Source organism: Felis catus, chromosome C2 (assembly GCF_018350175.1).
Source record: "Felis catus isolate Fca126 chromosome C2, F.catus_Fca126_mat1.0, whole genome shotgun sequence".
NCBI classification, from domain to species: domain Eukaryota; kingdom Metazoa; phylum Chordata; class Mammalia; order Carnivora; family Felidae; genus Felis; species Felis catus.
The window spans coordinates 40,427,348-40,451,127 of record NC_058376.1 but is presented as its reverse complement, the minus strand read 5'-3'; the positions used below and the strand labels follow the sequence as shown (position 1 = coordinate 40,451,127).

At 33.8% G+C, this 23,780-nt stretch overlaps 1 protein-coding gene across 2 annotated transcripts in view; it reads right to left on the bottom strand.

The window, feature by feature from the left end:
• HTR1F (5-hydroxytryptamine receptor 1F) overlaps positions 1-23,780 on the bottom strand; it is a 152,517-nt gene that overhangs the window by 62,732 nt on the left and 66,005 nt on the right. For both annotated transcript variants that reach the window (XM_045036770.1, XM_045036769.1), the window contains exon 3: positions 19,564-19,627. The gene's annotated coding sequence lies outside the window, so the exon portion shown is untranslated. The remainder of the gene's footprint in view (positions 1-19,563; positions 19,628-23,780) is intronic.

The following is a 23,780-nucleotide window of genomic DNA, read 5'->3' as shown; positions in this document are numbered from 1 at the left end:
ATGGTGTTTAAACCTAGCAGTCCTTAATTTGGTATGTTAGAGTCAAGTGTCAAAAAGATGAGACAATTGGTAGTGTTTCTCAAATGAGAATCTGCAAAACTCTGGAGTCTAAAAATGTCTATGATGCTTGTTTTTCTTTAAAAAGAGTTAATAATTGCTTAAATTTATGCATTGTGAATTGAAAACATTATGGTATCTGGAATCTTTTTTGGAGAATGATGCAGAATGTGAACAGACATGCATGTACTGATTTATGCGGTTATTGTAATGGCAGAACTGGTGCTAGAATATTCAGACCAAATGATGCTGAAATACCATTCACTGCTCATAGCTAAAGAATGACTCCTGAGACATTAAAAAAAAATAAAAGTGAGAAAATAAGATGGCTTTTCAACTCATTTAGCATTTTGCATTTGTGTCTTTGTTTCATAATCTTTTCGAATAAGTCAGAGTTTAATGTTTTCACTACCATATCAGATAAGGATAAGTCTGAAATTATATTTGAGGCTAGAGCCACCTACTTAAGTAAATGGACACCAGAAAGATAAAATTTGGTTTTAATAAGAACTGGAGTTATAAAGACGGCTAGTTAATCATTGCTCAGAAGAATTTTGGTTGAGGAAATTATGTATGAAGTAAGCAGTTTATCTAGGCTGCATGGCATAATGGATATACAGTCAGATTGGATTCAGGAGAGTTGGGTTCACTGGCTGATTTGCCATATAAATCGAGAGTTGTACCCTATCTCTGATTTCCAATTTTCTCTTTAGTGAAATATGTTAAGTTGAAAAAGGTTTTTTCAGATGTCAAATACCTGTAATTTAATAACCTACAGTTCCATAATAAAGGCAATGGTCTTTCTCTCTCTCTCTTTCGCTCTCTTTTAGTATGTTAGTGACCCTCTTCTTTTTGGAGAGTTAATCAATTTCTCATAAAAAAACTGACAAATATGGCAAGTGATGGTAGCATACCATTCTTTATTTTTTAATTTATTATTAAGTAATTAATTTAACAATTGTTTATTTATTTTGAGAGAGACAGAGACACTGCGAGTGGGCAGTGAAAGAGGGAGAATCTGAAGCAGGCTTCATGCTGTCAGTGCAGAGCCATGCTGGGCACCAACTCATGAAACCGTGGGATCATGACCTGAGCTGAAATCAAGAGTTGGATGCTTAACCGACTGAGCCACCCAGGCACCCCAGCATACCATTCTTTATTAAACAATTGTAATATTAGCTACATCACAAAAATATTTACCACTCTGCCTGAGAGATCAGATGCAAAATAACTGCTTTCATTGCAGGAGAGATGAAAACAAAACAAACCTCCTCAAAAAAGGTGCACAACATTATTTTTCTTTGTTTAAAAAGGTTGAATTGGGGAGCACCTGGGTGGCTCAGTTGTTGAGTGACCGACTCTTGATTCCAGCTCAGGTCATGATCTCATAGTTGTGAGATTGAGCCCCGCATTAGGCTCTGCACTGAGCATGGAGCCTTGCTTAGGATTCTCTCCTTCCCTATCCCTCTGTCCTGCCCCAACTTGCACGCATGCGTGTGTGTGCTCTTTCTCCCTAAAAGAAAGAAAAGAGAAAAAAGAAAAAAAGAAAAAGAAAATAATAAAGTGTTTAAAAACCAAATAAAAAGGTTGCATTGGAATATGCAAGATTTTCTATATAATTAACACCACAGGTGAATCTAAGCTGAAAAACAATGGCTTGAAAAAATGTACAACTATTTTTGGAACACCTACTATGTACCAGCAACTGTACTGGGTAGCTTTGCAAATATTAACTCATATCAAGCCAGTGTTTTATCCCCTTGTTTAGGATGAGAAAACTAACAGAAAAGTGAAGTAAAAAAAAAAAAGCCAAAATTTAATCCCACGTCTCTACCTTTGTGGCAATCATAAAGCAAGCAAACATAGTGAATCTGGATATTAAAATGGAAAATTCTAGTGATATTGGAAATAGAAATGTTAACTAAAAGAGATCTAGGTATTTGAAACTTTTAGGGAAAGTGCTAATGACAGAATTAAACTAACTTTGACTCTTTTGCAGTATATTCCCTTTTATAGTTTTTCATACTCTTTCTCAATATCTTTAAAGTTTCATAACAACATCTCTCAATTATAAATCTTTGCCTTATTATCTAAGTTAAATAAAATTCTATCAGTGAGATGATTCATCCACAATCATCAGAATTGAAGTCACAAACCTATTGATGGGCTCGAATAAGAAATGAGGATGCTGATATTAGAAATGTTGCAACACTCCTGTGATTTTAATGCAATTCTTCCCCTTTAGGTTTCTACAAGATATGGGGAAGAAGAGAAGATATCCCATGGGAGAGTGAACATAAGTGTTGAGTTGGCACTTCAACAGAATATGAGCTTGACTTAAATTTTCTATGTTTCTCCCACCCCTGGCATTATACAGTAGTCAGAGGTTAATTGCAAATGATGGTGACTGTGAAGTTACTGAGTTGAAAAATTCCCTGAAATAATTATGTATTAATGAATGGAACAAAGAATTTAATGACAAATTGGAGAGTGGAATAGATAATTTTATGGGCATCCATCCATGAAAAAGAGCTAAATAGGTATCATATAATGAGATGTAGCAATGCATCAATAAAACGATCTTAAATGATAATGAGTCTGACAGATAAGAAGTAAAACATAAAGAGGATTCAGAAACCAACAAGATAGTAAGCAGATTATTTGCAGCGTGCATCGGACTACCAAATCGCAATTCTATTCAGACAATTAAAAATCATGTACAGTGTCTGCAAGAAAAGGAGAGAACTTGTAAAGCTCCATTTTTAAAAGAAAGGTGCTGCTAATCTTGGAAGATGCACCCAAATGCCCATAAACTGGTGTCTTTACTTACCAACACCTTTCATCTGGCCTGGATGACCTTCTCTCCCTGTAGTCGGCAAATGACTCCCCAGGTCATTTATGTCAGTGCAGATGTTTACATATTGTGTTTGAAAATATGTAAATGTTTACAATGTATAGAGAAAATATGGGAGTAAGGCATATAATACATTTATGCTAAGTTTAGGAATAGTTTTATAATCCTCATGTAACTTGGGTGTGTTTGTTCATTAAGTTTGTAAATGTTGAAGGTAATTTGACATTAAAGAATCTGTCATGTTGAATTTGTCATTTAAATTTGAATGTTTAAGAAAACGGATTGATATTGAACTTATGGGTTTTATTTATTTATTTATTTTTTAATTTTAAGTAGGCTCTACACCCAATGTGGAGCTTGAACTCATGATCCTGAGATCGAGTTACATGCTACTGACTAAGCCAACCAGGCATGCATACACTTATGGTTTTTAATTTGAATTTTTAAAGATTACTTATTTGATGTTATAATTTTGGTTTTAAGATGAAATAATTAAGAGATATACTTTTTGTACTTATGATTTTAACTTGATAACTGCAAGAAAAGAGTAGTTGTTTGTATACAATATTTTATTGCTTAAATATTTAATACTTTAAAACTCTAGAAATTTAGACTTTTAAGGTTTGTAAGTAGTAGTTAAGTGTTTAAGAGATTGTTTATTAGATTTGTAAATCTCTCTTGTTAGGTGTGTGAAATGCTTGAGAGACTTGGATGTGTTAAAATTTGTAATTCTAATTTAAAATGTCTAAGGAAATTGAATTAATCAGGCTTATAAATGCTGCCAAATGTTTAGGGGAAATTAATCTGCCAAACTTATAAGTCAATTGGGCGCTGATCAAAGAACAAAGGGAGAACTGCATGTTTTTTATTTTAACAAAAATACTAGATTTATATGTACATTTATTAGATAGGATTTCTCTTTGAAGATTTAATAAGAATTTAAATTGCAATTTTATTAAATTGAATGCAAATTAAAATATGCACCACTGTCAGCATTCTTTTTATATATCTGCATAAAATTTTCTTCCTGTACATTAAGAAATGATTGATTTGAAATGGAGTGGGGAACACATTCAGCAGGAACTCACTTCAGTCCTAGCATGGGTATCAATATGCAAGTACTTTTTTGAAAAAAATGAAACTTCATTTTGCATAATTTGGAATAATGTAAAGTGCCTATCACCTCCCATCATATCACAGGGTGCATGATATGCTTATGACATTACTGGGGATATAAATCTTGATCACTTAGTTAAGGTATTGCCAGGTTTCTCCACTGTGAAGTTACTATTTTCCCCTTTCAATTAATTTTTTTATGTTTATTCACTTTTGAAAGACAGAGAGAGACCGAGCACAAGCAGGGGTGGGGCGGAAAGAGAGGCGGACACAGAATCTGAAGAACGCTCCAGGCTCCAAGCTGTCAGCACAGAGCCTGATGTGGGGCTCGAACTCATGAACCTTGAGATCATGACCTCAGTGGAAGTAGACTCTGAACCGACTGAGCCACCCAGGCGCCCCTCCCCTTTTAATATTCTATACTAAGCCCAGCCCATACTTAAAGGAAGAAGTTGGGAGTTAAGCTCTACCTCCTGGAGGGAGAGCTATCTATTTATATTATTTGGAACCCTTCTGTAAGGAAGATTTGTTTCTTCTCTCCCAATTCTTCACTAACCTCTTAACAACTCCAATCTCTAAAATTACCTGTGGCACCTCAAAGGATTGCTAAGGGGATCCATAATAGATATGAGTAGATATGAAGTTCTATAAGAACTGCAAAGTTTTAAGCAATTATATTCCCTCAGGTATATTTTTGAAATTAAGTTTTAAAGCATATATTTAAAAATAGCAGTACATTTTATATAAGTGTGTTAAGGTATTGAGTAGTACCTTGAATTATTTTTGCTTCTTTGAGATGTCACAAAGAACAAAGTCTTCATCAATGAAGGGCAGGTTACGGACTATTGACTGGGTAACACAAACTCTTTAAAAGGAGCACATTGCATAGGTGCTATCCATGATTACATTATATTATGTGGGTCTGTGCTGGACAGTTCAGGATATAAGGTACATATAAGGTAAGAGCCACACATATAACATAGAGTTCTAAACTTCCCACTAAAATCATAAGATCACCTTTGACAATTTGATATTGGGAAAAGAATGATAAAATATTTTAATGGAAATTTACAATAGTTTTATTACATTAATGAAATACAAATTATATTTTCAACAGAGGTCCCTGATGTAAGACTTGCGATCTAAATTCAAAGCTATCATGTCTAAATCACAGTTATTAATCTCATTTTCATATTAGAATTTCACTTGTCAGACTCAGCAGGCTGGCAATTACTGAGTGCAATAAGTTGCAAGTTATTAAATAATCAAATAGTAAATGTCAAATGATCAAACATGGGCTCATTTAAAAGAAATAAGAAAACAATCAATTTGCTATAGTCTGGATCATTAGGCCAGCATTGTTTCAAAAGGTTCTTTTAACTTCCTAAATTTTTCTTGTAACATTGCAAACCTAGATATGTGAGATTTTTTTTTTTTTTTGCCTCTAAATCAGTTAGAAAACTTGTCTGAATTTGGAGAAAAAAATATTCTCTAGGCTTAAATTGATAAAACTTGGTCTTTTGTGTTTTGAAAACCTTATCCTCAACAAATTCTCAACAAAACACTAGCAAACTGAATTCAACAATACATTGAAATAATTATTCACCATGATCAAGTGGGATTTATTCCTGGGATGCAAGCGTGGTTCAAAATTCACAAATCAATGTGATACATCACATCCGTAAGAGAAGGGAAAAGAACCATATGATCATTTTAATGGATGCAGAAAAAGCATTTGACAAAGTACAACATTCATTCATGATAAAACTCAACAAAGTAGGGTTAGAGGGAACATACCTCAACATAACAAAGGCCATACATGAAAAACTCACAGCTAATATCATCCTTAATGGAGAAAAACTGAGAGCTTTCCTCCTAAGGTTGGGAACAAGACAAGGATGTCCACTCTCACCACTTTTATTCACCATAGTACTGGTAGGCCTAGCCATAGCAATTAGACAAAAAAAAAAGTATTCAATTTGGTAAGGAAGAAGTCAAACTTTCACTATTTCCAGATGACATGATACTATGCATAGAAAACTCTAAAGACTTCATGTACACACACACACACACACACACACACACACACACAACTGCTAAATGAATTCAGTACAGTTGCAGGATACAAAATCAATGTCCAGAAATCTGTTGTATGTCTATACATCAATAATGAAGTGGCTGAAAGAGAAATTAAGAGCACAATCCCATTTATACTTGTACCCAAAATAATAAGATGCCTAGGAATTAACCTAACCAAAGAGGTGACAGACCTGTATTCTAAAAACTATAAAACACTTAAAATAAGTTGAAGATGACACAAAGAAATGAAAAAGATCTTCCGTGTTCATGGATTGGAAGAACAAATATTGTTAAAATCTCCATACTACCCAAAGCAATCTACGAATTCAATGAAATCCCTGTCAAAATACCAACAGCATTTTTTTTACAGAGCTAGAACAAACAATCTTAATATCTGTGTGAAACCACAAAAGACCCCAAATAAACAGAACAACCTTGAAAAAGAATGGCAAAGCTGGAGGCATCACAAGTCCAGACATCAAGTTATATTACAAACCTGTAGTAATCAAAACAAAATGGCATTGGCACACATAGATCAGAACATAGAACAGAACAGACAATCCAGAAATGAACCCAGGATTATATGGTCAATTAATCTTTGACAAAGAAGGAAAGAATATCCAATGGGGAACAAACAGTCTCTTCAACAAATGGTGTTGGGAAGACTAGACCACTTTCTTACACCACACATAAAAATACATTAAAAATGGATTAAAGAGCTAAATGTAAGGCCTGAAACCATAAAAATAACTTCTTTGATATTGGCCGTAGCAACTTCTTTCTAGATATGTCTCCTGAGGGAAGGGAAACAAAAGCAAAAATAAACTATTGGGACTACATCAAAATAAAACGCTTCTGTACAGCAAAGGAAACAATCAACAAAACTAAAAGGCGTAGTACAGAATGGGAGAAGATATTTGCAAATGATATATCCAATAAAGGGTTATTATCCAAAGAACTAATACAACTCAATACCCGAAAAACAAATAATTCAATTAAAAATGGGCAGAAACACATGAACAAGCATTTTTCCAAAGAAGATATCCAGATAGTCAACAGACACATGAAAAGATAATCATTATCACTTATCATCAGGGAAATGCAAATCAAAACCACACTGAGATATCATCTCACACCTGTCAGAATGGCTAAAATCAACAACACAAGAAATAACAGATGTTGGTAAGGATGTGAAGAAAAAGGAACCTCCTTGCATTGTTTTTGGGAATGCAAACTGGTGCAGCTACTGTGGAAAACAGTATAGAGGTTCCTTAAAAAGTTAAAAATAGAACCACCTTATGATCCAGCAATCACACTACTGAGTATTTATCCAAAGAATACAAGAAAACTAATTCACAGGGATACATGCACCCAATGTTTATAGCAGCATTATTTACAACAGCCAAGATACGGAAGCAGCCCATGTGTCCATTGATTGATGAATGGATAAAGAAGATGTGGTATAGATGTATATATACATGCACACACAGTGGAATATTACTCAGCCATAAAAAGAATGAAATCTGACCATTTGCAATGATGTGGAAAGAGCTAGAGTATAATGCTAAGTGAAACAAGTCAGTCAAAGACAAATACATATGATTTCAGTCATGTGGAATTTAAGAAACAAAACAAACAAGCAAAGGGAAAAAATAAGAGAGAGAGAAATCAAGAAACAGACTCTTAATTATAGAGAACTGATGATTACCCTAGAGGAGGTCAGTGGGGAGATGCATTTAATACATGATGGGGGTTAAGGAGTGCATTTGTTGTGATGAGCACAGGGTGATATATGGAAGTGCTGAATTACTATATTGCACACCCAACACTAATATAATATTGTATGTTAGCTAACTGGAATTAAAAACTTAAAAAAGAAAAGTTGGAACAAACTGAAATCTAAAAATGAATAGTTTTCCATAATAACTGGGAAATGGAATGTGGTAGGATAAAAAATAGGATTTTTTTTGTATATAAATTTAGTCACTCACAATTTTATGAATGTATCTTCTTCAGTTCCTCCTAAAATAATAAGAATTATAGGGGCACCCGAGTGTCTCAGTTGGTTAAGCATCTGACTCTTGATTTCAGCTCAGGTCATGATCTCACAGTTTTTGAGTTTGAGCCCCATGTTGGGCTCTGAGCTGACAGCAGAGCCTGTCTGGGACTCTCTGTCTCCCTCCCTCTCTCTCCCTCTTCCACTCACACAGGAGACAGTGTGTACACTCCTACTCTCTCTCTTTCTCTCTCTCTCTCTCTCTCTCTCAGAATAAATAAACATTAAAAAAATAAAATAATAGGAATTATAGATGCTAACATTTCTCAATTTCTTATTTTGTACTAAGCTGTTAAATACTTTAAGCTCATTATCTCATTTAATCTTTACAACATCCTCGAGGCAAGTACTTTTATTTTCCCTATTTTTATGTATGAGGACACTGAGTTTTAAAAAAGTTATGTAGTTAGTAAATGATCAAGAAGGAATAGACTGTGAGCCTTGCTCATAGCCATTCATTATTTTGTACTCCCCAAATAAGGAAATAATCAGAATTCCTGATATAAAAATTGCGTCAATTAGGTGGATTTTTTTTTGACAATCCATAAAGTCGATATTTTTATCTCACAGTGCTTTTTTTCTCATCTGCAATATATTTAGTAATTTCATGCTTCAACTTTAATGCTTTACAAAATATGTATCCACATCACTTCCCTGGGTTATTAAAATTTCCTGGGTTATTAAAATTTCAGTGGGCAGACTCATTAATGTAAATTTGGTAAGTCTTTGTGTTTTACTTCAACTATTTACTTTGGAAATTTCAAAACTTGGGGAAAATTGAAAAATAGCAAAATGAGAACCCACATAAGCTCAAATATATTTACAAATTGTTAATGTTTTGATATATTTTCTCTCTCTCTCATTCCCTCTCTCTTTCTCTCTCATACATATGTGGATACACTCCTCAATGCACGTATATAACATATATACACATACACACATACTTTTTTGGCTGAACCATTTTATTTATTTATTTTTTAATATAATTCATTATCAAGTTGGCTAACATACGGTGTATACAGTGTGCTCTTGGTTTTGGGGGTAGATTCCTGTGATTCATCACTTACATTACAATACCCAGTGCTCATCCCAACAAACGTCCTCCTCAATACCCATCATTCATTTTCGCCTCTCCCCCACCCCCCTCATCTACCCTCAGTTTGTTCTCTGTATTTAAGAGTCTTTATGCTTTGTGTCCCTCCCTCTCTGTTTGTAGTTTTTTCCCTTCCCTTCCCCCATGGTCTTCTGTTAAATTTCTCAAGTTCCACATATGAGTGAAAACATATGATATCTGTCTTTCTCTGACTGACTTAGTTCACTTAGTATATTACCCACCGGTTCCATCCATGTTACTGCAAATGGCAGTATTTCATTCTTTCTCATTGCCAACTAGTATTCCATTGTATATATAAACCACATCTTCTTTATCCATCCGTCAGTTGATGGACATTTAGGCTCTTTCTATAATTTGGCTATTAGTGAAAGTGCTGCTATAAACATTGGGGTACAAGTGCCCCTATGAATCAGCACTCCTGTATCCTTTGAATAAATTCCCAGTAGTGCTATTGCTGGATTGTAGGGTAGTTCTATTTTTAATTTTTTGAGAAAACTCCACACTGTTTTCCAGAGTAGCTGCACCAGTTTGTATTTCCACCAATAGTGCAAGACGGTTCCCGTTTCTCCACATCCTCGCCATTGGCTGAATCATTTTAAGAGTTAGTTATGGATTTTAATTTTAGGTACCAATCAATAAATTGGAGAAATATTGATTTCCCTGTTGATAAAGGGAATTTTCAACTTTCAACACTTGTGAGCCCTGCTCCTAGGCTCCCAGGGAAGCTATACTTTACCATTTACAAAGGTCAAAATGACTCCACAAAACCTCAAGTTATGGGCTCTATTTCTGTCCTGAGAACATATTGATTGTGCATCTTCTTAAAAAAATAACCAAAACAGAGATTCCAAACATAAAGATAAGAAAAACAAAAAACCTCCCTGGTTCTCATAAGATTAAAGTCATACAACCTTGCACATACAGAAAACATGAGGTAAAGTCTGTAATTTTCCAGAATGTCCTTCATCATGATGATTTGTAGCTCTTTATGCAGAAAAGTATACGGCCCTGCACCAAATGTTCCTTCCCCACAGTGGTCTTTTTGTGAAGATGGTGAATTGTAGGCAGTAGTCCTATCTTGGGCTTAGAACTCTTTCCCTTTCTCTTTAAAATTTTAAAAAAAGGTTTGTTCATTTTGCATCGACAATGTAAATGGAGTAATCCAGTTAACATTTCTAAAATCAACTTTAACTCTTACCAGGTTTTCAATAATCACAATTTATCAAATGACAATGAATTTTTATTTATTCAACTTAAATTTTTGACATTATGTTTGTCTTTTTATTGATGTCTTTGAAAATTTTTTTAAAATATTTATATCTGAGAGAGAGAGAGAGAGAGAGAGAGAGAGAGAGAGAGAGAGAGAGATAGGCAAGGGGCAGAGAGAGATGGAGACAGAATCTGAAGTAGGCTCCAGGCTCTGAGCTGTCAGCACAGAGCCTGACGCGGAGCTCGAACTCATGAGCTGTGAGATCATGACCTGAGCCGAAGTCAAATGTTCAACTGACTGAGCCACCCAGGAGCCTTCTTGATGATGTCTTTTAAAGAGTACTAATTTTGGTGAAAAGCATATATTTTTTAAAATCAATTGTATTGAGGTGTAACCTATGTGTAGTAAGCTGTGTCCACTTAAAAAATACATAATTTGATACATTTTTGACAGACATACACACCTGAAAACCACACCACAAGATCTGGAAGTCTTCTATCACTCTCCAATGTTTCCTTGTGTCCCAGTGTAGTCCAACATTCCCTTTGCTCTGAGCCCAGGCAACCACTTATTTATTTGTCAGTATAGATTAGTTTGTATTTCTTAGACGTTTATACTAATGGAATCATATGTTGTGTACTTTTTTGTGCCTTACTTCTTACATTCAGCATCATGATTTCAAGATTCCTCCATCTCTGAGTAGTCCTTCAGAAACAACATAATTGTACATATACTTCCTCCCTGTACACTTGTCCCCACAAAATGAGTTTTCAACACGAAAGCATTTGTATTATGATTTGATTAAATATATACTCAATTGTTCTCAGTGAAGAGCAAATTTAAGTATAATGTGCATTTGAAAATACAATAGTATTTATTGTATCTTCAATACAATTGAAGATGTATAACATCTTCAATACTTCTAATGGCAGAATAGAAGAGGCCATATTAAACAGTATTGATGAAATGCAGGGCAGTTCAGTATAAATAGGATTTTCTATGCTCGGTAGGTGGAGTTATTTTTCCACCTTTTTATCACAGTAATTTTGAAGGATGATTCATATGATGAAATAACTTTTTATCATGGTAATTGTGAAGGATGATTCATACGATGTGTTAATTGGGGGGATGTGGCTTTTAAAACCATCATGTATTGTTTGTAACTGTGTGTATCTTCTTTTCTGTGTTGACTTTGTTATTCCCATGGTATTGGCCTTTTAAACTATGTGCCTCTGAGTCCTTTAATTTATAAATTTGTTATCTTAATAAACATTGTAAAAATGAAAATAAAGTTTCATCCATCTGTTGAATGTATTCATAGTCTCTCCTTTTTATTCCTGAGTAATATTCCACTGTATGACTATATCACATCTCGCTTATCCTTTCACTGACTGATGGACATTTGAATTGTTTCCAGTTTGGGGGTATTGTGAATAAAAAAGCTATAAAAATTCATTTACAAGACTCTGTTTTCACTATTTTGGATTCAATGCATAAGAATGGAATAACCAGTTAGGCAGTACAATAAGTCTATCTTTAAAAGTTTAGGAAACTGTGGAACAATTTTCCAGTTATTACCTCATTTTTCCTCTATATCAGCAGTGTTTGAGAGTTCTGTTTGCTCCACATGTTCAGCAGCCCTTGGTATTGTCAGCTTGTTAAGTTTAGCCATCCTTGCGTGTGGTGTTATCTTCTTATGAATTTTAACGCCAGTTCCTTAATGCTAATGATGTTGAGAGTCTTGTGCTAATTGGTCAGTCATCTTCTCTTGCAGAATGTCTTCTCAAATCTTTTGCCTAGTTTATATTGGGTTATTTAATTGGGGTCACAGCACATACTCTGTATGCATTCAATCTTTTTAAGTGTAATAACACTTGTGTTTTCTGTCATGTGGTGAATCTTTGTGACTGAAATGTGTATTCTGCAGTTGTATATAATAATCTATAAATTTCAGTGATGTCAAGGTCATAGAGTATTGTTCAGATTATCTACCTGTTAACTGATATTTTTTCCTAGTCGTAGGGATTACTGAAAAAAAGAGTGTTAAAACCTCTTACAAAGATTGTAGAACCTTTTATTTCTCCCTTTAATTATGCCTCTATTTGCTTCATGTCATCTTAGCTGTCTTATTATTGTACACTTTCATGATTGCTATGTATTTCTGATGAATTGATCTTTTTATCATTATGAAATGTCCTTTACCTCAGGCAGTATTTTAAAGCCTATTTTATCTGATACTAATATAGTATTTACAACCTTCTTATGCTGATAGATCTTTTTCCTTCTGTTTATTTTCAACTACCTGTGTTTTTATATGTAAAGTGTATCTCCCATAAACAGTATATTTGGGTATTGCTTTCACATCTATTGTGAAATTTTTCACCTTTTAATCAGACTATAATCTTTAATCCATTAACATGTCATTGATATGGATTTAGACCTACCATCTTGCTATTTTTAAAATATGTTCCTCAGTCAGACGAGGATTTTGTAGTTACAATTGCAATACATGTTACATCTGCATTATAATATTAATTTTTGCTTCAAATGGTTATATAATTTTAAATTAAGGAAAATATTCTTTTATTTTATCCAGATACTTATCATTTCCAGTGCTATTCATTTCTTCTCAAAAAACATTTCCCTTCAGCATGAAAACTTCCTTTGGCATTTCTTATAGTCTAGGTTTGCTGGCAACAAATTCTCTTAACTAATATTTTTGTTTACTTTTGTACTCCAAGGTTGTTTTCACTGAAAATAGAAATTGTGAGTTAACTATTTTCTTGTTATTATGTTTTTTGTTTTTTAATGTTTTTAATGTCATCTCTTAAATAACCCCCCCAGTACCCACTTTCTGGCCTCTGTGGTTTCCAATTAAGAAAGCTAGATCGGGGTGCCTGGGTGGCTCAGTTGATTAAGAGTATGGCTCTAGATTTCAGCTCAGGTCATGTTCTCACGGTGTGTGAGTTCCAGCCCTGTATCCCTGCACTGGAGTGTGGAGCCTGCTTGAAATTCTATCTCTCTGCCTCTCCCCAGCTTATTCTCTCTCCCTCAAAGTAAATAAATAATTTTTTTTTTTTTTAAAGTAAGCTAGAGGAATTGTTTCCCAAATGTAGTATGTTGTTTACTCTGGTTGCTTTCAAGATTTTCTCTTTATCTTTTGTTTTTAGGAGTTTGAGTATATTGTTCCTAGGCATGACTTTCTTTGCATTTATGTTTCCTGGGGTCTACTGGGCTTTAAGGAGTTCTAAATTTATATCTTTTACCCAAACTAGAGAGATTATCAGTCATGATTTCATCATATAATTTTTCTACTTCATTTTCTCTTTCCTTTCTTCTGGGACAGTAAGTACACATTAATTACTTATTTTGATCGTCTTTTCCAACAGGTTCTTGAAAATTTATGTTTTTATTTTTTCCCCTCTTTTCTTTAGATTGGATCATATCCACAATCTATCTTTTATGCTCACTGATTCTTTTCTGTCATCTCCATTATCCTATTATAGATAGATATCTATTGAATTTTCAATTTAAGATACTTTATTTATTTATTTATTTATTTTTATTTATTTATTTATTTACTTATTTATTTCAGAGGGAGCAGGGGAGGGACTGAGGGACAGGGAGAGAGAATCTTAAGCAGGCTCCATGCCCAGTATGAAGCCCACGGCAGGGCTCGATCTCACAACCATGAGATCATGACCTCAGCTCAAATCAAGAGTCAGATGCTTAACCCACAGCCACCCAGGCACCCCAAGATTGATTGATTGATTGATTTAATTTATTTATAGTTTAAAATTTAAATCCAATTAGTTAACATATAGTATAATAATGTTTTAAGGAATAGAATTTAGTGATTCACCACTTACATAAGATATTTTATTTTTTAATTCCAAAATTTTGGGGGATTTTAGAAATATTTTCCATATTTCTGTTGAGATTTTCTAAGTTGGTTTTCAATATGAGTATATTTCCCTTTGCTTTATTATATAGTTACAGTAGTTATGGAATGTCCTTTTCTGATATTTTTCACTTCTGGTACATCTTGGAATTGGCTTCTATTAATTGTTTACTTCTTGAGAGTGGGTGACCTTTCTTAGCTGCTTGTATAACTATTGCCTGCTCTTGGACCAAATCTACAATAGTGTGAAATTCAAACCATTTTGAAATCTTCTTTCAAATTTTAGCTCTCCTGCAAGGGTCTCCACGTCTTTGCTCACAGTCCAGAGCTTTCCACTTGCTAGTTTAATTTTGTTATTGTTCTATTTTGTCCAGAGTTTATTGTTGTTATATGCAGGAGTGTGAATCTGTAAAGAACCTTCCTCTTTTGCCATTCTGGAAACCAAAGTCCTGTGTGTGAACACTACTATTTAGCTTGAATGATTATTTATGTTTATGTTATCCATTTTTGCAACTTAGAATAAAGATATATTTAAGTGGTTTTTGATGAAAGTTTTATATGAAACTAGGTTACAGAATATATGTTTTGGACAAAGTGATTTTATGATTAAGATTGCAAATCTATTAATATTTCTTGAATTAAGAGAGAAATCATTTGAAATACATAGTAAAGTTAATTTTATTGAGTTAACCCTTAAATTATATTCAAATTTTCACCTTATAGATATATGAAAAATATTTTTTTTAAATGTTAAATTTTATATCTCTTTTAAAAATAATGGGATATATCAGAATCACTGGAAAGGAAATTCCTATTTTAAAATTATAGTTAGATAACAGAAAAAAATTACTATCATTAAAATTTATATATTATTAATAGTGTGAGAAATAAGATGTTTTAAATATAGAAGTTTTAAATATAGAGGTTAAATAAATCTTGCTTATCTAACTAAATTTTACATACAAATAAATATATTGGCTAAGCTCTACAAGAAATGAATAATTCATTTTATGGAAATGTTAGTAACACTTTACATTAGAATAATATGAGAAATCTGTTTCTTTTACTGAAATTTTGAGAATCTTGGGTGGCATCTTTTTCTTTAATGAAAGATTCTATATATTCCAGAATGTTGTTATGACACTATTACAGAAAATCTAATTAAATATAGCATCTAAGGAGGGGTGTGTGTGTGTGTGTGTGTGTGTGTGTGTGTGTGTGTGTGTGTAGTCTATGTGTTGGGGGCCATGGTTGACTATTGAACTACCAACTTGACATTAAATAAAATAATTTAACTTGTAAGACAACTCTAAAGTTATGGAGGATTATGGGTTAATACTCAGTAAAATAACAAGACATTAATGATATTTAATATCATGACATATATCAATGTTAAGAATTATATTGTATAAGTGAAAATAGGAAATGAAATACGGTTAAATATAAACCAAGGTAAATATTTTATTTTTTTACCATTTTCTTTAATATATTTTTTAAAATTACATCCAAGTTAGTTAGCATATAGTGCAACAATGATTTCAGGAGTAGATTCCTTAATTCCCCTTAATCATTTATCCCATCCTCCCTCCCACAACCCCTCCAGTAACCCTCTGTATGTTCTCCATATAAGAGTCTCTTATGTTTTGTCCCCCTCCCTGTTTTTATATTATTTTTGCTTCCTTTCCCTTATGTTCATCTGTTTTGTATCTTAATGTCCTCATATGAGTGAAGTCATAGGATATTTGTCTTTCTCTGACTAATTTCTCTTAGCATAATATCCTCTAGTTCCATCCATGTAGTTGCAAATGGCAAGATTTCATTCTTTTTGATTGCTGAGTAATAACTCCATTGTGTATATATACCACATCTTCTTTATCCAGTCATCCATTGATGGACATTTGGGCTCTTTCCATACTTGGCTATTGTCTATAGTGCTGCTATAAACATTGGGGTGTGTATGCCCCTTTGAAACAGCATACCTGTATCCCTTAGATAAATACCTAGTAGTGCAATTGCTGGGTCATAGGGTAGTTCTATTTTTAATTTTTTGAGGAACCTCCATACTGTTTTCCAGAGTGGCTGCACCAGCTTGCATTCCCACCAACAATGCAAAAGAGATCCTCTTTCTCCACATCCTCACCAACATCTGTTGTTGCCTAAGTTGTTAACTTTAGCCATTCTGACAGGTGTGAGGCGGTATCTTATTGTGGTTTTGATTTGTATTTCCCTGATAATGAATGATATTGTGCATTTTGTCATGTGTCAGTTGGCCATCTGGATGTCTTCTTTGGAGAAGTGTCTATTCATGTCTTTTGCCCATTTCTTCACTGGATTATTTGTTTTTTGGGTGTTGAGTTTGATAAGTTCTTTATAGATTTTAGATACTAACCTTTTATCTGTCATTTGCAAATATCTTCCCCCATTCCATCGGTTGTCTTTTAGTTTTGCTGATGGTTTCCTTCACTGTGCAGAAGCTTTTTATGTTGATAAGGTCCCAATAGTTCATTTTTTCTTTTGTTTCCCTTGCCTCTAGAGACATGGAGAATAAGAAGTTGCTGCGGCCAAGGTTAAAGAGGTTTTTGTCTGCTTTCTCTTTGAGGATTTTGATGGCTTCCTGTATTTTTAATAAAAATTGAAAATGAAAACAATTTTTTCCTCTTTCTGTATTCAAGAAAAAGAAAAGAAATGAAAAAGAAAAAAAAATAAAATTGAATAGATGGAGTGGCAAACAGACTGAAACACAATTGAAATAACATTGTTTTCCCCTAGAAGTCAAATTATGAAGCACTTCATAGTCCAAAAAGTAAGCAGGCGGAGAGACTTGTGGTGTTCCTGAAGAGCGAGGTTGGCCCAGTTAGGCAGGCATTAGTGTACCAGCTCCATTCTCCACTAGATGGTGCTGCTTAGCTTACTGGGGTGGACTGTTGTGGCACTTGTAGGTGTATATGTGCATGCGTGGGAGGGGTGTCATCCAGCTACCCAGTCTCTAGTATCAGAACTCTGTTCTCCTCGATCAGCAATCATGTGCTTGTCCTTTGTCTTCAGCTTCTGTCCACTCCCTGCTTGTACACTGTCTGTGACCAAGTTGTCACATTGCCAGGCGGCACCTCCTTCCTGAGTTTTATCTCAGATACGGCTTTATTTCCTGACCCCTCGCTTCTGAGGGACTGCAGCTTTGACCTGCTCAGATCCTCTGGGGGAGGGTATCACTGAGTGATGGCTGGATGCTGGCTGCACCCAGGAATGTGACATAGATAATGTCACCATTTTCTACTTCCAGCCTACTTTTTTTTCTTTTAATTTTTACTTATTTTTGAAGAAGAGAGAGAGACAGACTGAGTGGGGGAGGGGCAAAGAGAGGGAGAGACACAGAATCCCAAGCGGGCTCCAGGCGCTGAGCTGTCAGCCCACAGCCTGACGTGTGGCTTGAAGTCAGGAACCATGAGATCACGACCCAAGCCAAAGTCGGGTGCTCAACCGACTGAGCCACTTAGGTACCCCCAGCATACTTTTAAATTTAAAGAAAAAGGAACAGTTTTGTTGAAATCTGTAGGTAACCAAGAACGTATCCATGGCATATATGATTCAAATGATTCTATATAATTACTGCATGTATACTTAAAAAGCACAAATCCAGACTTGTTTTTCACTATCTACTTTAAAATATTTATATTTCTATCTATATTCATGTAACATTTTGGGATGGTATTTATGACATATTTCTAATGAAAGATGAAAAAAATAGCAGACTTTCTCCTGTATTTCATAGCATTAACAAACTGAATACTGCTTTTCTCAACTATAATATGACACTTATACAATAGACTTTGAATAAAACTCAAGTTCAAGCAAAGACCTAGGGAAAGGTATAAACCAACTACTAACAACTTTTACATAATGGCTGGAAATAGCCTACAAGTATTTTCCCTGTTTTTATTTTTCTGTCTATTCTTGTTTGCATGTGTATGCACATGAGTGTGTGTATGTAAAGACTGAGATCAATACACAAGAGTAGATCTGAAAGCACAACGACTCATTTTTACTCAGAGAAAATGAACAAGCTTAAAAAGATACTGCCTCTGCCTTATCCTACACTTCTACCTGAAACAAAACTATGAGCAATAGAAAGAGTCTGATCCAGCTGGGGAAGGCAAAAATCCTCTTTTGTTATATCCCTATCCTGTGGAAAATCATTTTTGTCAACATTTCTGGGTCAATTACACCTTTTGCACCAAATGATTTAGCAGTTACTTAATTGGTCTACCAGGCTTTTACTGGGAAGGTTTCCACAGTCTTTAGTAATATCTACTTTTCTTCAAGGTGATTTGATAACCAACAATCTGGGTCATGAATGGTCTAATCTAATACGTGAATGGTCTAATAAAACTCCATACATGTTTCAGCTTAATCTTTCAAAGCAAAACCTCTGCTCTAGAATGACTAATCTTATTATTGGCCACAAAAATGTCCTGCTAATTCTTACCTCTTAGCCTTCCCCTATATTCTCAGTCTATTCAAAATTCACTCATTTCTCAAGGTAATGCTCATTCTTCCTCCTCCATTAAAGCTAGGATCAACTGCCCAAGTCCATGTTTGTTTCCCATTTGTGAAGCATTTTAGAAACACTTAATTGCCAAGAGAATAAAACTGAGAGAGAAATTGGGGAAACCATAAAATTCATTTTACTTGAGGTCTGGAAAGAAGTAGAAATTTGGAAATCTATGGGAAGGAAGGAGGTTTGCTTACTCCTCTCCCCTTTCTCTTATCCTTAGCTAAGAAAAAGACTATTACCTTTTGGTTGAATTATTAGGCAAGGCTGTTCCACGTTAGAGCTCATTCTCTATACACAGTACTGTACAGTAGCAGTTGGGAGCTTGAATTTGAGAGTCAGACATGGAGTCATGCTCTGCCTATAATAGTTGGAGCTTTGGATAGGTTAAATTCTCTAACCCCCAGGTTCCTTATTGGTAACATAAGACTAATAATAGTGTCTTCCTCATATTGTTGTCAGAATGATAAGATATAAGGCAAACATGCATTTATGGTGTCTGGCACCTAGCAATAACTTGATATTGTTTTATATTCTTCATTTATAATTCATGTTATGTTATTAATACTTTACATTAAAATTAATATTTTCTTAAATAATTTGTCACATAATTTAAAAATACTTTACCTATCTTTTTGGAATGGTTTTCCAGTGCCATGCATCAGTGGACACTCAATCGATATTTAGTGAACTGGAAGGAAAAGGGAAGGGAATGAGAAAATTCATTATCTACTCTGGACAGACATTAGGCTAGATAATTCAGGCACATTATCTCACTCAATTCTTATAATATACTATGTGGTCACATTATCCTATTTGCTTTCATTACAGAGAAGAAAAACAGCTTGGAGACATAATATAGTTTGGCTAATGTCTCAGAACTTGTACAGGGAAAAACTATGGTTACTTTCCAGAGATTTTAAGTCATTGAAAATTTTTTATTCTTTCTACTTTATCAGTTTTTCTTTTTTAACTGAAATCAATGGACTAATACCACCAAAAATGATGCTTTCTCATGACCTTTTTAGACATTATATTTAATATTCCTAGACCTAAAATTACTTTTTGGACGTCTGACTTTTTTATTATGCTAAAAAGCTAAAACATAAAATTTCCCTCCTTAACCATTTTTTTTTTATTTAAAAAAAAAATTTTTTTTTTCAACGTTTATTTATTTTTGGGACAGAGAGAGACAGAGCATGAACGGGGGAGGGGCAGAGAGAGAGGGAGACACAGAATCGGAAACAGGCTCCAGGCTCTGAGCCATCAGCCCAGAGCCTGATGCGGGGCTCAAACTCATGGACCGCGAGATCGTTACCTGGATGAAGTCGGACGCTTAACCGACTGCGCCACCCAGGCGCCCCCCTCCTTAACCATTTTTAAGTGCATAGTAGTGTTAACTATATGCATACTGTTGTGCAACAGATGTCTAGAACTTTTTCATCTTGCAAAACTGAAAGTCTATACCTATTGAACAACTACTGGCAACCACCATTCTACTTTATGTTTCTGAGTCCGACCACTCAAGATACATCATGTAATCGAAAACATGCAGTATTTGTCTTTTTGTGATTAGCTTATTTCATTTAGTATATTGTCCTTATGTTTCATACATGTTGTAGCATATGACAGGATTTCCTTCTTTTTTAAGACTGGATAATATTCCATTGTATATAACTACCATATTTTCTTTATCTATTAATCCATCCATGGACATGTAGGTTGTTTCCAGCTCTTGGCTATTGTAAATAATGCTGCAATAAACACGGAGGTGCAAATATTTCTTCAAAATCCTTTTTTCAGTTTTTTTGGATGAATATCAAGATATGGTATTGTAGAATCATATGGCAGTTCTATTTCTAATTTTCAGAGGAATCTCCATACTGTTTTCCATAGCAGCTACACCATTTACATTGCCATCATCAGTGTACAAGAGTTCCCATACCTCCACATCCCAACAATACTATTTTTATTTCCTAAAATACCTAAATATTAGTGATGTTGAATATCTTTTCATATGCTTATTGGCCATTTGTGTGTGTGTGTGTGTGTATATATATATATATATATATATATATATATATATTTCAGGAAAATGTCTATTTAAATCCTTTACCCATTTTTATATCAGGTTTGTTTGTTCATTGATTTGATTTAACTTGCTTTTTTTGTTGTTGCTGTTGTTGTTGAGTTGTAGGAATTCCTTATAAATGTTGACTATCAACGCCCTGTCAGATATATAGTTTGAAAAATATATTCTTCCATTCCATAGGTTGCCTTTTCACTTGTTGACAAAACTTGTTGATTGTTTCTTTTGCTGTATTGAAATTGTAAAGTTCAACATAGTCCTGTTTGCTAATTTTTTTTGCTTTTACTACCTGTGCTGTTGTCATACCCAAGAAATCATTGTCAACTCCAACGTCATGAAGCTTTTCATCTATATTTTCTCCTAGGAGAGCGAGTTTCAGGTGTTATACTTAGGTCTTTAATTAATTTTAATTTTTGTATAGGGTGTTAGGTAAGTCCAACTTCATTTTTTCCCACAGTTGGAATATCCAGTTTCCCCAATACATTTGTTGAAGGTATTATCCTTTCCCCATTATGCAATCTTGGAAATCTAGTTGAAGGTCCTTTGATCATGTATGTGAAGGTTTACTTGGGAGCTTTCTTTCTGTTCCATTGGTCTGTGTCTGTCTTTTTGCAAGTACCATACTGTTTGGATTACTGTAGCTTTGTAAAATGTTTTGAAATCAGGAATTCCAGCTTTGTTTTTTCTTTCTCAAGATTGTTTTGGCTATTCAAGTTCCTTAAAAATCCATTTGAATCCATTGAGTTTTTCCTATTTCTGGAAGATACTACCATTGGGATTTTGATAGGGAATGCATTGAATCTTTGCTTTGGGTAATATGGACATTTTAACAATGTTAAGTCTTTCAATCCATGCATGAAAGTGGGATGTTTTTCCATTTTTCCATTTATTTATGTCTTTAATTTCTTTCAGCAACATATCTGCGAACCAATTTTACTTCTATTCTGACTTGGATGTCTCTTATTTCTTTTTCTTACCTAATTGCTCAGGCTACACCTTCTAATACTATGTGGAAAGAATGGAAGGGTAGGCATCTTTGCCTTGTTTTTGATCTTGAAGGAAATATTTCAGATTTTCACTGCTGAGTATGATGTTATCTGTTGGCTTTTCATATGTGGACTTGATTATATTGAGGTAATTTCCTTCAACTCCTATTTTAAGTGTTTTTGTCATTACCATGACAGGGTGTTGAATTAGTAAAATATTTTTCTGCATCAGTTGAGATGATCATGTGGATATAGTGTTGTCTTTTATACTGTTAATTTGGTATATTGCAGTGATTTATTTTCATATTTTGTAACTCCCTTGAATTCCAAGAATAAATTCTACTTGGTTGTGATGTATAACCTTTTTAATGTGCTATTAAATTCAATTTTCTAGTTTTTTTTTAGTGTTTTTGCACCAATATTCATCAGGGGTATTGGTTTTTAGCTTTCTTTTCTAATAGTATCTTTGTTCTCTTTTTTTTCTTAGTTTGTTTAGCTAAGGGTCTGTCAATTTTGTTAATATTTTCAGAAAACCAGTTCTTCGTGTGCTGACTCTTTTCTACTGTTTTCTATTCTCTAGTTCATTTATTTCTGCTTGAATCTTTATTATTTCCTTCCTTCTAACTTAGGCTTAGTTTGTTTTTCTAATTATTTGAAATATAAAATTAGGTTCTTAATTGGGAATATTTCTTCTTTTTTTAGTTACATGTTTATTAATATAAAATTCCTTATTAGTACTGCTTTTGCAATAACCCATGTTTTGTTTATACCATGTTTTTGATTTTATTTATTTCAAGATGTCTTCTAATTTCCTTGTGATTTCTTTGACCTCTTTGTTGTTCAAGAGTGTGTTCTTTAATTTCCACTTCTTTATGTATTTTCCTTCTGTGGTTGATTTCTAGTTTCATTCCATTGATATAATTTTAATATTAAATTTGTTAAATTATTAATATTAGAAAATATCAAAAGACTTGTTTTGTGGCCTAACATATGATCTATCCTGGAGAATGTTCCATGTGTGATTGTTGCTGTTGAATGGCATGTTCTGTATATGTCTGTTAGGTCCTTTCGGTCTACAGTGTTGTTCAAGTTCTCTGTTTCCTTACTGCTTTTCTGTCTGGAGGATCTATCCATTATTGAAAGTAAGGTATTGAAATCCCCTGCTATTATTGTATTGCTTTCTATTTCTTCTTTCAATTTTGTCAGTGTTTGTTTCATATATTTGAGACCTCTAGTGTTAGTTGCATAAATATTTAAATTGTTATAGCATCCTGGTGAATGGAACCTTTTATCATATAATGTCCTTTGTCTCTTGTGACAGTTTCTGACTTAAAGTCTATTTTGTTTGATAAAAGTAAGTTCAACTTGCTCTCTTTTGGTTACCATTTGCATGGATTATCTTTATCCATTCTTTCATTTTTAGTCTATGGGTGTTCTTAAATCTAAAGCGAGTCTTACAAACAGCAGAGTTAGATCTTGTTTTTAAAATCTATTTAGCCACTCTGTATCTTTAGATTGTGGAGTTTAATCCATTTATATTTAAAATAATTACTGATAGGTAAGGATTTACTATTGACATTTTGTTGTTTTCTGTATATTTTATAGCTATTTTGCTTTCTTTTCCTCTCTTATTTTTCTTTGTGTTTCATTGATTTTTTTTTTGTACTGACATACTTGATTCCTTTTGTGTATCTTCTATAGGAATGTGTGTGTGTGTGTGTGTGTGTGTGTGTGTGTGTGTGTGGTAATCATGGGGATTACATAAAATA